This window comes from Phocoena sinus, chromosome 2, assembly GCF_008692025.1.
Source record: "Phocoena sinus isolate mPhoSin1 chromosome 2, mPhoSin1.pri, whole genome shotgun sequence".
Classification (NCBI taxonomy): Eukaryota; Metazoa; Chordata; class Mammalia; order Artiodactyla; family Phocoenidae; genus Phocoena; species Phocoena sinus.
Window position 1 is genome coordinate 57,678,691 of NC_045764.1, and position 14,844 is coordinate 57,693,534.

General features: G+C 41.9%; 1 protein-coding gene across 1 annotated transcript in view; it reads left to right on the forward strand.

Moving 5' to 3' along the window:
* Window positions 1-2,294: 2,294 nt before the first annotated feature.
* The window catches only part of LOC116749083 (OTU domain-containing protein 7A), a 196,442-nt gene continuing 183,892 nt past the window's right edge, over window positions 2,295-14,844 (forward strand). The window contains exon 1 of the mRNA XM_032623057.1: window positions 2,295-2,404. The gene's annotated coding sequence lies outside the window, so the exon portion shown is untranslated. The remainder of the gene's footprint in view (window positions 2,405-14,844) is intronic.

The following is a 14,844-nucleotide window of genomic DNA, read 5'->3' on the forward strand; positions in this document are numbered from 1 at the left end:
TGTTCACTCATTGATGGGTACTTGAGTTACTTCCACCTTTTTGCTATTGTGAATAATTCTGCTATCAACAAGGCTGTACAAATATTTGTTCAAGTCTCTGCTTGAACAGATAAACCCAGAAGTAGAATTGCTATATCATATGGTAATTCTTTGTTTACATTTTTGAGGGACCACTATATTGCTTTCTATAGAGGCTGTACCATTTTACATTCCCACCAGCAATGGAAAAGGGTTCCAATTTCCCTACATCCCTACCAACACTTGTGATTTTCTATTTGTTTGTTTTTTTAATAATCATCCTAGTGGCTATGAAGTGGTATCTCATTGTGGTTTCAGTTTGCATTTCTCTAGTGATTACTGATGTTGAGCATCTTTTCATGTGCTTATTGGCCATTTGTATATCTTCTTTGGAGAAATGGCTATTAAAGTTCTTTACCCATTTTTAAACTGGGTTGTTTGGGTTTTCTGTTGAGTTGTAGGAGTTCTTTATATATTCTGGGTATTAATCACTTATCAGATATATGATTTGAAAATATTTTCTCCCATCTCATGGGTTGCCTTTTCACTCTGTTGTTGGTATCATTTGATACGAAGATTTTAATTTTGATGAGGTCCAATTTTTTTGTTGCTTGTGCTTTTGGTGACATACCCAAGATAGCATTGCCAAATCCAACGTCATGAAGATTTTCCTCTATGTTTTCTTCCAAAAGTTTTATACTTTTAGGCCTTACATAAAGGTTTTTTGATCCATTTGAGATAATTTTTATATATGGTGTAAGGTAAGGGTCCAACTTCATTCTTTCATATGTGGATATCCAAGTTTTCCCAACACGGTTAATTGAAAAGACTGTCCTTTCCTCATTGAGTGGTCTTGACACCCTTGTCAAAAATTACTTGACCATATATGCAAGGGTTTATTTCTGGACTCTCTATTTTATACCACTGATCTGTCTATATAGCTGTCTTTATGCCCAGACCACACTCTTTTGATGATTATAGCTTCATAGTAAGTTTCAAAATCAGGAAATGCGAGACCTTCAACTTTGTTCTTCTTTATCAAGATTGTTTTGGCTACTGATTCTCATTCTTTTGCATTTAGTGTCTTCCCACGTCTGTTTAAGAATTCAGCTAGGTTTATGAAGATGTGTGATTTATCCATGTGGATGGGAAAGGTCAAAGGAGAAACCAGCTGGGGTTCTGGAGGCTCAGGACCTGCAGGGACAGGATAGGCCATCCCCAGGCTCTGGGCACACCCCCTGACAGGGGCAATCCCTAGATGCAGGTGAGATCCTCAGACTTCACCCAGAACCTAGGTGTTAACATGGAGGAAAGCACGGTCCCTGTACCCCATGTGGTATAGTCTCTGTAGGGTGCACAAAGGTGACCCAGCTCCTTCCCCTCACCTGTGCAGTCATGGTCCTCCTAGCTCACAAGCATCCTGGGGGTCTGATGCCTGAAAAAAAACCCCAAATTGCAGATAAGCAAGTGGATCTCAGGCGTCAAGATGCTGTTCATAACACTTGCCCCCATCACCACTGGGGATCACCTTGCACTCACCTGGACTGAGGTATGGTCCACAGGGACCCTCCTGACTCAGGATGCTATCAATAACACTTTGACCCCACACTGGAGCCTGGTGCACCCCACCAGGAATGAGGAGTTGTCATCAGCCTGACCTCTCAAATTCCCTGAGGATCACACCACGATCCCAGCAAGGATGATGAACAGCTTCCTAACTTTGCGATTCCCCATGGACTGTGCCACCTGAGATTCTCCTGGGATGTCAGAAGTCAGGGTTCTGTCTGTGAGCGTCTCTGTGCACCTGCCCTGGAACATCAGCATAGCCTGTGAACTTCTCATGGCTCTGACCTCACAGTCACTTCTGTGAGTTGACACCTGCCTGGGAGACTTTTCCATTTATCCTGACCTACCCCCCAATGCCTGTATTTATTTAAAAATTAAAGGGGGGGATGGTGTGTGAAGGAGGGAGATTCACTATCAAGACCATTTCAAGTTCAAATTCTATCTTGATTGTGGTGGTGGTTACACAGTTGTTCACATTTTGTTAAAATACATGTATTTTATTGTATGTAAATTATTTCTCAATAAAGTTAATTAAAAATTTTTAAAAGAGCATTTCAAGTTCATACCAAATATTTTAAATCATTTTAAAATTTGAAATATACAAATTTTAAAATATTAAAAAAAAATCTTAAATTTTAAATTCTCACTTTTAATAGAATGTGAATATTCTCTTTTATTCTTGTCTTTTCCAGAGTTCTCAGGGGCTGTGATCTCATGCCATTCACTGGGGTAATAATGGGCCATTTCCAGCAGGGACGATGCTGCGTTGCCCCCGGTGCCTAACTGCCACCCACCTCCAGAGAATCTCAGTGTCTGAAAAGTAAGTCCCGTGTTCATGGAGTCCCTTGGGACCGTGCTGGGGGGCCAAGTGCAGTCAACATCTCCAACAACAGAGCTTGTAGTGGTCCCGGGAACAAATGACCTGAAAATCAGGTTTAAATCCAGGGAGGAATGGTATGTTAATTTATCCACTAAAGTCCATCAAGAGGAAATTGTGAAATGAATTTCATGTTGCATTAAGATTTGTGTTTAGAATAGTAAACATTACCCTTAAAAAGAATGTGGCTGTAGTGAATGACCAACAGGTGATTTGATTTACACTAATGCAAAATTTATTAAGCAACTTTGTTGCCATCTGTAGCTATCATGATTGATTTTTAAAATGTTACGAGTCATTTAAACAAAAGACAAAAGTCTCATCTTAATATATTAATTGCTTTTATTTTTAATGTTCTTTGTTTTTGTCCAAAATTAGAATTTTTATCTAGCTGATATCAGAGCATAGCAATTCTTTTGCCTTATGACTCTTCAAACAAATATCTTCACTTACTTTTTTGCCTACTTTTCTTTTGACAAACTTCAGATTTATAGGAAAATGGAAAAATAGTATAGTGAATACATATAATCTTCACTCAGAGTTACCAGATGTTTACCCAAATACACACGTGAACAGATACATGCACACATGGAGAGATTGTAAATATGGATTTGTGTGTTATGGATGTGTGTTCAGTTTTTGTCTCTGAATCATGTGAATCATGGGAAAGTAAGTTGCAGACATCATGACATACTTTGTATATATCTCCTAAGTTCATAGATTGTCTTCTTCAAAGGTATACTATGATACTATTATCACTGTGGAAGTCAACACTGATAAAGTAATATTATCTAATATATAGTCCCAATTCAAATACCCCTGGTTGCCCAAAGTACTCTTTATAGCTGTTTTCCCTTATCTAGAATTCAATTACATGACATGCACTGAATCTGGTTATGTCTCTTTAAACCTGAACCAAAACTGTCTTTTGTGATGCTGACTTTTTTTTAAAAAATCTAAGCCGTTTGTTTTATAGAGTATCTCACAGTTGTCTGACTGTTTCCCTCATGCTTAGCTCCAGGTAGACATCTTGTGTATTTGCCTCACATCAGTGGTCCCACCACATCATCGTGACCTGGTATTGGTAGTGAACAGTTCACCTGGCTAAGGTGATTTCTGCCAGAGCTCTCCTTTATGATGTTACCGTATTTATTCTTTTCTAATTAATAAGTAGTCTGTGGGGTGAGTTTTGAGACCATGGGAATATTCTCTTTCCCAGATAATTTTCACCCAATGGCTTTAGCATCCATTGCTGGTTGTATTATGATTTTTCAGGCCATGGGAAAATTCCCTTTCCCAGATAATTTTCACCCAATCGCTCAATCAGTGCATCAGACTCTCTTTCCTGTCACATAGTCCTTCATTTTTCGCTTTTTCCACGGCTGTGAGATATCACACAAGGGAGTATCTGGGTGGTCAAGAGAAGGACTCTGAAATCAGACCATCTAAGGTGTGCCCCCTTGTCTCTGTCATACACTGACCCGATGACCTTGGGCAAAGGCTTCACCTCATAAACCCTCAGTGCCCTTGTCGTTAACTCTGGAGACAAGAGTAAGTCCTGCGAGAGGTGTCCGGCAGGTCTGGAGCCATGGTTGGTGCTCACCGGGTATTATTACAGAGACAGGGAGGATGGCTAAGTGCCCATTGGGTACTGCACCACCCCTGAGATGGTTTGTAAGCCATGAAAGCTGATTAAGACCTTTGGCCAAAAGGCTGATGAACCTGAACAACAGAGCAGAGGATCCCCCTGGTCTGAGTGCTCATAAGTGCTCATAAATCATAAGTCCCTGCGGTTAGGAGGTTGCATAGAGAAGCAAACTCACCATGGCAGGAAGCATCCACCAGCGAACAATGTCCCAGTGAGGTGCCTCCACCACTGTTCTGGTTACTTCTCACGCTCTCTGTCACAGTCCCCTCCTCCCTGCGCCATGCCTGGACCTCCCTGGCCTGCTGTCTGTTTGCGTTTCAGTCACAGGTTTCTAATTGGACTTTTTATCTGAAGGTTATTAGATTTCTTTCTGTTTAGATTAAGTACCCATGGTTTTATTGAGCTCTCTGGCCATGGAATCTTCCTTGAGAATGTTTTAGAAATTTTACCAAGGAAATAGCTTAGGAATATACATGTGATTTACAAGCTACACATGGACATGGATTAGACTGGGTCTTAAGGAGGGAAAAAAAGATTGCCGTTGGAGAACACTTCTAGCTAGAGTATTTTCAGAATGCTTCCTCTGTACATTTTACTTGTCTCGTTTTCTTCCCTGCAATGCTTTTGTTTTCTTTTTTTTTTTGATTAAAGTATAGTTGATTTACACTGTTTTGTTAATTACTGCTGTACAGCAAAGTGATTCAGTTATACATATATATACCTTCTTTTTTTATATTCTTTTCCATTATGGTTTGTCACAGGCTATTGAATATAGTTCCCTGTGCTATACAGTAGGGCCTTGTTGTTTACCAGTTCTCTATGTAAAAGCTTACATCTGCTAACCCCACCCTCCCCCTTGGCACCCTTCCCCACAATTCTTAAAAGCAGATGAGGGCTGCTCTGATAAATGATGCCTGTGGCTGCGTCCAGCGTGCTTCCTGCTTGTCAGGCTGAGCTTGTAGGATGTCTCTGTGGTGTCACCTCTTCTCCTGCCTCCTGGGGTGATGCCAGCCTGGCTGGCCCATGGTTAGCCAGGGCAAAGGCTAGGTCCTGCAGACCCGGGGGTGACACCTCTGTGTGGGGCATGGACCCCAGCCCAAAGCTCCCCTGAAGTCTCCCAACTCCTCCTTCCATTTTCCTCCTTCTTAGCCATTCACGAGCCGGGGACCCTCTGCCTGTCTCTGTGTCCCCTTGGAATGAGCTCCTTGGGGAAGGGGCTAGGGTGCAAGTGTGACATAATACTTGATGGGATGGGTGAAGCTCAGTCGAAAATCAAATCTCTGCTTCTGCAGAAACACAGAAGAAATCACTTGGGTTTCTTTGTTTTTTTGAAATATAGTTGATTTACAACGTTGTGTTAGATTCAGGTTACAGCACAGTGATTCACTTATACATATATATATATATATATATATATAAATATATATATTCTTTTTTTACGTTCTCGTCCATTATAGGTTATTACAAGACATTGACTACAGTTCCCTGTGCTATACAGGAGGTCCTTGTTGGTTACTTGAGTTTCATTTGAACACATGGATAGAAATATCAGGGCTGCCTTTTTTCCCTTTCCCAAAGTGCACCCTGGGGAATTTCTGCCCACTTGGAAACCTGAGTTACTTGGTTTTGTGTAAGAGGCACACTCCCAGCCAGTGTGCTTGAGGATGGCACGGAGGCGGCTTGAAGCCAAGGAGAAGCCCCTTTGGAGAAGCCTCCTCCCAGAGCTTGGCAGGTCCTGGGCCTCGCGGGGGGCCTCCCTGGCAGCCCTGGGCCGGGACCCTGAGTCTCTCTCTTCCCACTCCCTTTTTTCCACTTCCTCGCCCCTGACAGGAGCTGCGGTGGTTGGGGTGGCAGGGGGAGTCCTCTCCTGCAGCCGCTTGCCTGAGTCCTATAGGAGCTCACGTTTTTCTGGGGCAAGTGTGAGCAGGGCACTGTATTTGTCTGTGTCACACACACCCACACCTCCCCAGGAAGGACAGACCCTGCAACAGCCCCGGACTAGCTGGCATATCCGGGCCATGAGGAAGGGCGGCGGAGTGGGGGGCCTGAGGTCCACTTGGGGGACCAGGCTCTGCCCACGGGTGCCAAACTGTAGGGCCGTGGGGTGGGGATGCTGTGCTCCACCCATGTGAAGCGTAAGCCTGTGAGCCTTGAGGTTCCAGGGTCTCAGGGTCAGGTGTTCACTCCCACTCTCTAGCAGGGTGGCCACGACCCCCAGGCTGCCCGGGGTTGGGGGGGGCATCAGCAGTGTCTGGGGGGGTTGTCCTCCCAGCAAAAAGAAAAAGAATTATTGAAATCAGTTGCCTCAAACTTGCTCTGACATTTCCTCCAAAGCTGCAACGCTTCTTATTTGGTCTTGATCCAATGCTTCGTGTTTGAGTGAAACTGGTTTCACTATTCTTTCCTCGGGGGAGTTGTACATATATATTTTCTGCTTAAAAATGCCATTTCTTTCTTAATTCAAACAGTTGATCCCATATCTTTAACTTCGTATGCATCCATTTAAGTATAGAAACAACCTTTTAAAAATTATGAGTTCTTTTTTATTTACAAAACAGAAATAGACCCACAGACATAGAAAACAAACTTACAGTTACAACCGGGGAAAAGGGGTGGGGGATAAAATCAGGAGTTTGGGATTAACATATACACACAACTGTATGTAAAATAGATGACAAGAACCTACTGTATAGCACAGGGAACAATACTCAATATCTTATAATGACCTATAAGGGGAAAGAATCTGAAAAAGGAAATATATATATATATATAACTGAATCACCGTGTAAAACAGGAATTGCTATCCTCATTTCAAAGGTGAAGCAGTGAGAGCCGGGGACAAAATTGATTGTCCCAGTTTATTTGCAGGGCTGTGTGCATTTGTATTTTAAGATAAGTGTTTGTAGTGACTAAAGATTGGAACTCAGGTATCCAAAGAACACAATTAGTAGCTTAAACACATTCAGGTCATAAATTTGTCAGGTTAGTATAGGAAGCTGGTTGGGTTCTTAAAAATCTACCTATCTCAATGTCAGCTATTATAAAATGTTCAGAGCCATCCAGGTTGATGGATGTCTATAAATGTCTTTTTCCTTTTTATTTGTTTGTTCCTTTGTTTAGGTAAACTGGCTTGTTCTGTTTGGAGACATAGAAACTTAGATAAGACTGAATTTTACCGGTCACTAACACGTGAATATTCAACTAATAGGAGCCTGTTAAAAAGCCCAAAAGCTGAAATTCTCCTGTGCTTGTGAAATTTAATTATGTTTTAATGGAAAAGAACTATGATATCTATTCCCTTTGTTTCACTTACTGTAAGTATGCTGGAAACTTCCAAGTGTAAATGTCCAGCTCACTGAAACTTCTATCTAAATGTCTCTTAGACCAGGAGTCCCCAGCCCCTGGGCCAGCAGACTGTTAAGCGTCCGCAGCCTGTTAACCATCTGCAGCCTGTTAGGAACCGGGCCGCACAGCAGGAGGAGAGCGGCGGGAGAGCAAGCGAACTTCATCTGCTGCTCCCCATCGCTCCCCATCCCTCCCCATCGCTCCCCATCCCTCCCCATCGCTCCCCATCGCTCCCCATCCCTCCCCATCGCTCCCCATCACTCCCCATCCCTCCCCATCGCTCCCCATCGCTCCCCATCCCTCCCCATCGCTCCCCATCGCTCCCCATCCCTCCCCATCGCTCCCCATCACTCCCCATCCCTCCCCATCGCTCCCCATCGCTCCGCATCCCTCCCCATCGCTCCCCATCCCTCCCCATCGCTCCCCATCGCTCCCCATCCCTCCCCATCGCTCCCCATCGCTCCCCATCCCTCCCCATCGCTCCCCATCGCTCCCCATCCCTCCCCATCCCTCCCCATCGCTCCCCATCGCTCCCCATCCCTCCCCATCGCTCCCCATCGCTCCCCATCCCTCCCCATCGCTCCCCATCCTTCCCCATCCCTCCCCATACCTCCCCATCCCCATACAAAATCTCAGTTGTCTGTGTTCTGTTCCACTGAACTGTGTATCTATCCTTTCCCAAATACCACGCTGTCTTGACCACAGTAGGTTTATAATGCATTTTTAAACGGGTAGCGTGGATCCTCCAACTTCTCTTTTTTCAAAATTGTTTTGGCTAATCTGGTTCCTTCATCTTTCCATATAAGTCTTAGAATCAGCTTGTCCATGTCTACAAAGAATCCTGCTGGGATGTTGAATGGGATTGCATTAAATTTGTAGATGATTTGAGGGTAATTGACAACTGTATTGTATTTTACAATCCATGCAAACAGTACATCTCACCATTTATTTTGGCCATGGTTGGTCTCTTTTGTTGTCTGAGTTTTGTGAGCTCCCTACAGTTTTGTTCCTGGAATATGTACTTGCTCTGTTGATCTCCAGGCCTGTAAACATCCTGTTCTATCTTTCTGGCTCTGTCCATACTTCCTCCACCCACACTCACATGAAGACCAGGTCTCTTCCTCTTCAGTTGAAGAATTCCTAGTTCTTCTGTGGTTTGCAGATGAGAGGTAACTTCCTCAGCTCCCCCTAATTCTCTCCTCCATGCCAACATAGGACAGGCTTGTCTCTCTCATAGCACTAAGCACCACATAATGTCACTGCTTCTTTAATTTGTTCCTTTCAGCCACCAGCCTGAATACTCTTTGAAGGCAGAGCCCAGGCCTGATTTTGGATTGTATGCCTGGCACACAACACAGAGAAAGGGCTCAGTTAACAGCAGTTGATTATGGAAATGTAGAAATGAAGGGAAGTGAAGGGGGAAGATAAACTAACAGTTAATGAGGCGCTAGTCTCTGTCAATCACTGTGCAGGGCAGAGATAGATAAATAGATTGATTGATACAGAAAAATTAGATCGACAGAAAGACAGTAAAACAGATAGACATAAACATGTAGAGAGAGAGAGAAAGACAGAAGAAGGTGGACAGACAGACAGATAGATAAAAGCAGAAAATCAGGTGAATACATCGACAGACATATATATGTAAATAGGCAAATGGGTTGAAAGACAGACATAGAGACCAGAAGATAGACAGACAGTTACTAGATTAGATAAACAGTCAGATAGACAGATAGTAGTAAGATAGATAGAAAATCAGGAAAAGGGGGGGGGTAGACTGACAGTGAGAAAGACCGATATTTATATGAATATATAGTGAGATAGATAAACATATAATCAGATAGGTAGCCAAACAGAAAATGAGAGAGATTGAAAGGTAGACAGGTAGGTAGATAGGTGAGTAGGCAGATATGTAGGTGGGTAGAAATAGAGAAGGAAGGAAGGGAGGGAGGAAGGGGTAATATTTTTATTTTAGTTAATCTTAACAAAATTCTAAGGATGGTGTGGTATATTCCCCCCTGTATAGATGAGGAAATAGATTCAAGGGGCTTTAGTGACCGTCCAAAGGTCGTTCTTGCAGAGAATGGCAGCACCCAGGTCCAATCGGCCCGGCCTTTCTTCTTTGCTTCTCCAATTCCCATCACTGCGTGACCAATCTGAGCCTTTCCTTTCTCTTGTTCCCTTCTGCTTGCATACTTGAGCCCACCTGTCATTTCTTGCTTACCTAATTGAATAGTTTCCGTGGAAAACAATGCTTCAAGTAATGTGTATTATATGAGCACAAGGGCAGAGAGCTCAGAAGGCCAGAAAGTAAAAGGAGGGCTGTGCCTCCTTCAAACATTTTCCTACACATGAGATTCTTTTTCCCTTCACTACTTTTAATTACTCTATAATACATGGACATTCTCATATGCCTTAGAGAAATTTTCATATTGACACCTCTGAGGCAGGTCATGTCCTGGTGCCATAGGTGATGCAGCCGTTCCCCTTTGACAATCTATTTGGATATTTCTAGCCGTGCTGCAAGGAACATCCTTATTCACACATCCTTGTGCACTTGAGCAAGGCTGACTCTATGGAAGATACCAAAAGGCAGAAGTACAGAGCTACAGGTTATTCACATTAAAAAAATTATATACTGAACAAAATGCCCTCTACTGACCTCACCATGAGCCCCATATATTCCCCCTAGCGGTGGAAAAAAGGACCCATTTCACCTCACCAGAGCTGATCTTTTCAAACTTAATTTTTTGAGGGGCCATTCTGGTGGGGTAGGGGCTGGGTGGGCATGGTTAATGGTTATCTTATTGTTTAATTTGTATTCCCCTCATTATTACTAAGGTTGATTATCTTTCCATATACTGATTTGTCATGTGAGCGTCCTGTAAACTGCACATTCGTAAAATTTGACAAATTTTTCTTGTTCCATGTGTCTTTAATTATTCGTATATGTTCACTATCTATTCTGAATGTCAATCCCTTGCTTATTATATATTTTCCAAAATTTTCTCCTGTTCTATCTAATTTTGAAGTTTTACAGGAATTTTTTGTCATTCAGAAGTTTATCGATTTGGCATTTTTGCTGTTATTTGTTTTATCACGTTTTTCTGTGATGGGCTTTTGCTTTTTGTATCTTAAGAAGGCTTTCTGTATGAGTTAGGGCAGGCTAAATGCTACGACAAACATTCCCCAAATCCTGGTGCTTTAACAAAGTACAGTTTTATTTTTTGCCGTATGTCAGCCCAGTGTGGGTAGCATGGAGAGCTCTCTCTCCCATTCTGTCTCTCTCTGTCTCTCACTCTGTCTCTGTCTCTCTCTCTCTCACACACACACACATTTTCCATCCTCTCTCATTGGTCTCTGTCTGCCCCTTTCCACACTACTTTAATCAAGTACTTTATGTTTGATGTGTGGTGGAACACACTTCTGCATCCACTTTGAACTTTATCAAAAGCGCTTTGGAATTTCTTGCTCCTTTATTCTTCTAAGTTTTAGAAACTGTCAAATTCCATAAAAATTCTGTTGTGATGGCATTGAATTTATTGTAAGAATTAGAATCTTAAAAATATAGTCTTCTCATCCATTTATTTTTCTTTCTTTCCTTCAATAAAGATTGTTTTCTGTCCAAAAAAAAAGTTTCTCTCATGTTTGTTGTGTGATCCCTAGTTAATTATAGAAATTTTAATGAAATGGATCCTTTTTGTTTTTTATAAAAATGATTAATTGGCTAATGTTAGTATGTAAAAAAGGTATTGATTTTTGTGTGTTGGTCTTGTTCCAGCCATTTAAAATGTTCTCGTTTGTCCTAAGACTTGGTCATGGGCTTGTTCTGAACTTTGATGGCATTGCTTCTAAAGTTTGCATTATTAGGTAGGATCATGGTTATAAGTTTGGAATAGCCTTTAATAAGTAAAGGAAGTTTTCTTCTATTCCTGATTTGTTTCGAGTTAGTATAATGAAGGATGTGAGCTTTTCAGCATCTTTTGAGATGGCCATATGCTTTTTCTTCTGGAAAGTGTTAATATAGCATATTAGCATTTGGCTAATATGTTTGGCTGTTAGTGACAGAGAGACAAAATAATAGGGGATTTAATAAGAGGGTAATTTGCTTCTCTCTCGTGAGTCTGGGGTGAGCATTTCAGGGATGGCAACTCCACAAATCCCCAGGACTGCCTTCCTGCCAATTGTATCTCCCTGTACCCTTACTCCAATATCAAAGACCCTCGATGGGGCTGGGACTCCAGGGCCCTTCTTTGTCTTTTTATGTCTTTTTCTACAGTTGGATTCAGTTGCTAATCTTTTAAGGTTTTCATCTATGTTTATAAATGACATTGGCCTGTGACTTTCTCTTTTCTGTTGCTTCTTTTCTAATTCTGACATCTGAATCATTTTCTCTTCATGTAGCAACTAGGAATAAGTTCCACTATAAATCACCAAGTATTTGACTTATTTGGCTTGAACAAATAGGTATTCATATGAGAAGAATGATGGGAAGTCCAGAGGGGTGAGGTCTAGGGCCTGGGCAGATGTTCAGTGATACCATCAGGGATGGACTTGTAACTCCACCAAACTTGCACTTTGCGTCTTGTCCTCTGACTTTCTACAATACCTCACAGACCCAAGATGGCGGGTATCCTTGGAGATGGTATTTCCTTGCTTAAGGCAGAAAGGAGGAGGAAAGGCAAGTGGGAAAGGACTGTCAGTTAAGCCTGACCCCTTCTATCAGGGAAGCAAAATCTTTCCGATAAACTCAACCCAGTTGACTCCTGTCTCCATCACATAGACCAGAATCGTTCAGTGTGGCTGCATCCAGATCGGTGGATCCCAGGTCAAGGGAGAGAGATTACCAGCAACTGGCTTTGACCCATTTTGATTCATCCCCTGGTACTAGGAATGTTGTCAGTCTCCCAAACTCAAGGGTTCTCCACTGCGACCTGATAAACCAAGACTTTACCAGCAGTAGGCTGGTAAAGTCTACTAAGAAAATGAATGAGTACCTTTCCATTTCTTTCTACACTCTTGATCCATTTTTCACTCTGTTACCAAATTTTTGTGTCTTTGTTTTCCTAGCACAGCACCTATCCATTCTCTACTCAGAAACTCCCAGCAGTTTCCCACTGGCCTCGTGTTAGAGTCCAGATACTCACCCTGACAGCCAGTGGGTCTGACCCTGACCTTTACCTGCAGTCACCATACCCACAGCTCTCCTGCTCATGGTATTCCTGGATCTGGGAACATACAAGTGGGTTTTTGCCTCTTGGCCTGTGCTCATGGTACTCACCGAGCTTGGAATGTCTTCTTCTCAGCCTTCCTAAATCCTCCTCAAAAACTCATCTTACATTTGGCCTTTTTCATTCTGCCAGGCAGAAGGAACTGCCCCCTTTCTAGTATCCTAATGATTTTGCTTATAAATCATATTATAGTATTTATACTAGTCTGAGTGGAATTATGGTTATTTTCGAGTCTACCCATCAGAATGGAGTAGGAACTTGAATTTAATGTTTTTATTTCGTTTGTTCACCCAGCAGATTTTCTTAATTTCTGATATATTCCAGCTCATGGTGATGTTAATGCAAAAAATAGGAACCCTGCCCTCCAGGACAATGCTCAGAGAGAGAAGGAGGCAAGTAGGTCAGCAGTGGCAGCCCAGGACCTATACACCTGCTTGAAGTGTTCCTCTCCTGTCATGAGGCCATGGAAGGAGCCTGACCCTTTAGGCATTTTTTTAGACTCTTTTAACTCGATAGCAAGTACATCGTTTCCCAGAAGACCCGAAAAAGATGATTGAAATCAATAGTAGAAGTATAAACCTGATTAGTGAGTTGTTTGGATCTTTTTAAACCCTTGTTGATGCCACGTTAGTCTGGTTCAGACGTAGATTTTATGCCTGTGTAACAGCTAGATTTGTGAGGCTGGAGAATAAAAGCATAAATCCTTCAAAACAAGGGAGTCTTGCAAGCATTCCAGTGCTGGAGGCTTGAATTGTGCAGGGAAGCTCTGCTGGAGATTTGCAAGGATGCAGTTATGCTCTGACATCCAAGTGCCCTTGGAAGGTGATCATTCCTGGGAGTGGGCACCTTCCACAGTTGCAGGGTTGTCACTGTCCTCTACAGGTCAGAATAAGTACCACCATGTCTCATGGCCTTAAAAATGTACTTCCATGTTCAAGTATTATCTTCAAAATGGGTGATTATTATTTCTTGTGGATTCTCTAAGAATTGTCTTGTCTTTAATTTGAGTTTAATGTGGGAAGCAGCATGGAAAAAGCAGTCTGTAACTCTTTGGGGATCTTGAGCCTTGAATGTGATGACAGCTGTACATCTGTTCTCATGTTAAGAACTGTTGAAGAATTAGAGATTTCACTTATTAACATGTCATTTCCATGCACACAATAGAAAACCTCAGTAGATCCTACACTCAGTACTATTACCAAAAGTATAAGTTTTCGGAGAGACATTTTTCCATCTTTCCATCCTGGGAGAAAAGTCATTAAAAGGTGTGATTGAGTGTCTACTAAGGAAATGTTTTACTTCTGATCATACATCGATGCACATACTGTGTTTCAAAGGCACCATACATTTGGACATGAGAACATTTGAAGACCCCATACCATTATAAAGGGTTGGTGAATGGCAACCTTAGGTGTAAGTGGGTCTTTGTGGGAATCATTACTCTGCTACTGGGCTCTCTGATCTTCAGTAAAATGGAACAGAGCCACCTGCTTCGTGGAGTTGTTGTCTGAATGAGAGTTAACCCACCCATAAAGCCCTTAGTATACTCAACATCATCCTGGGCCCTTGGCAAATCGTAGTTGTTTTCCTCATTTAGCTATAGAGAGGATTTATACCCATGGGAAGAATGTTTCTCATTGTCCAACTCCTTTCAAATAAATTTGGAAACTAAGATGAAATGGAATAAATCTGTAGGAAAGTACAGTCTAACACAACTGAATCCTATAGAAATAGAAAGTCTAAACAGGGTAATTTCCATAGAAAAAAAATAGAGGAGGTTGTAAAGGGTTCCCTTCAAAAGAAGCATCCGTAACAGATTGATTCACAGGGAATATCTACCAAACATTCAAATATTAGGTGACTCCAATGCTACTTAGGTTATTGCAAGAGAATTGAGAAGGAAGATAAACTTCTGATTTTGCTCTGTGTGTAGGATGTTGACTGTGAAACTTGACAAAGATTGCACATAAAAATAAAAACCATGTATCAAGCTAATGCATTAATATCAACATAGGAATTTTAAATAAAAACTAGCAAACTAAAGAAAAAAGCACACAAGAAAAGAAATACCAATGAATGATTAAAGGAGATTTAGTCCAGAAGTATGAGTAAGGTTTACTATTAGAAGTTTATTAATAGATCTTAAGAAAAATATCATG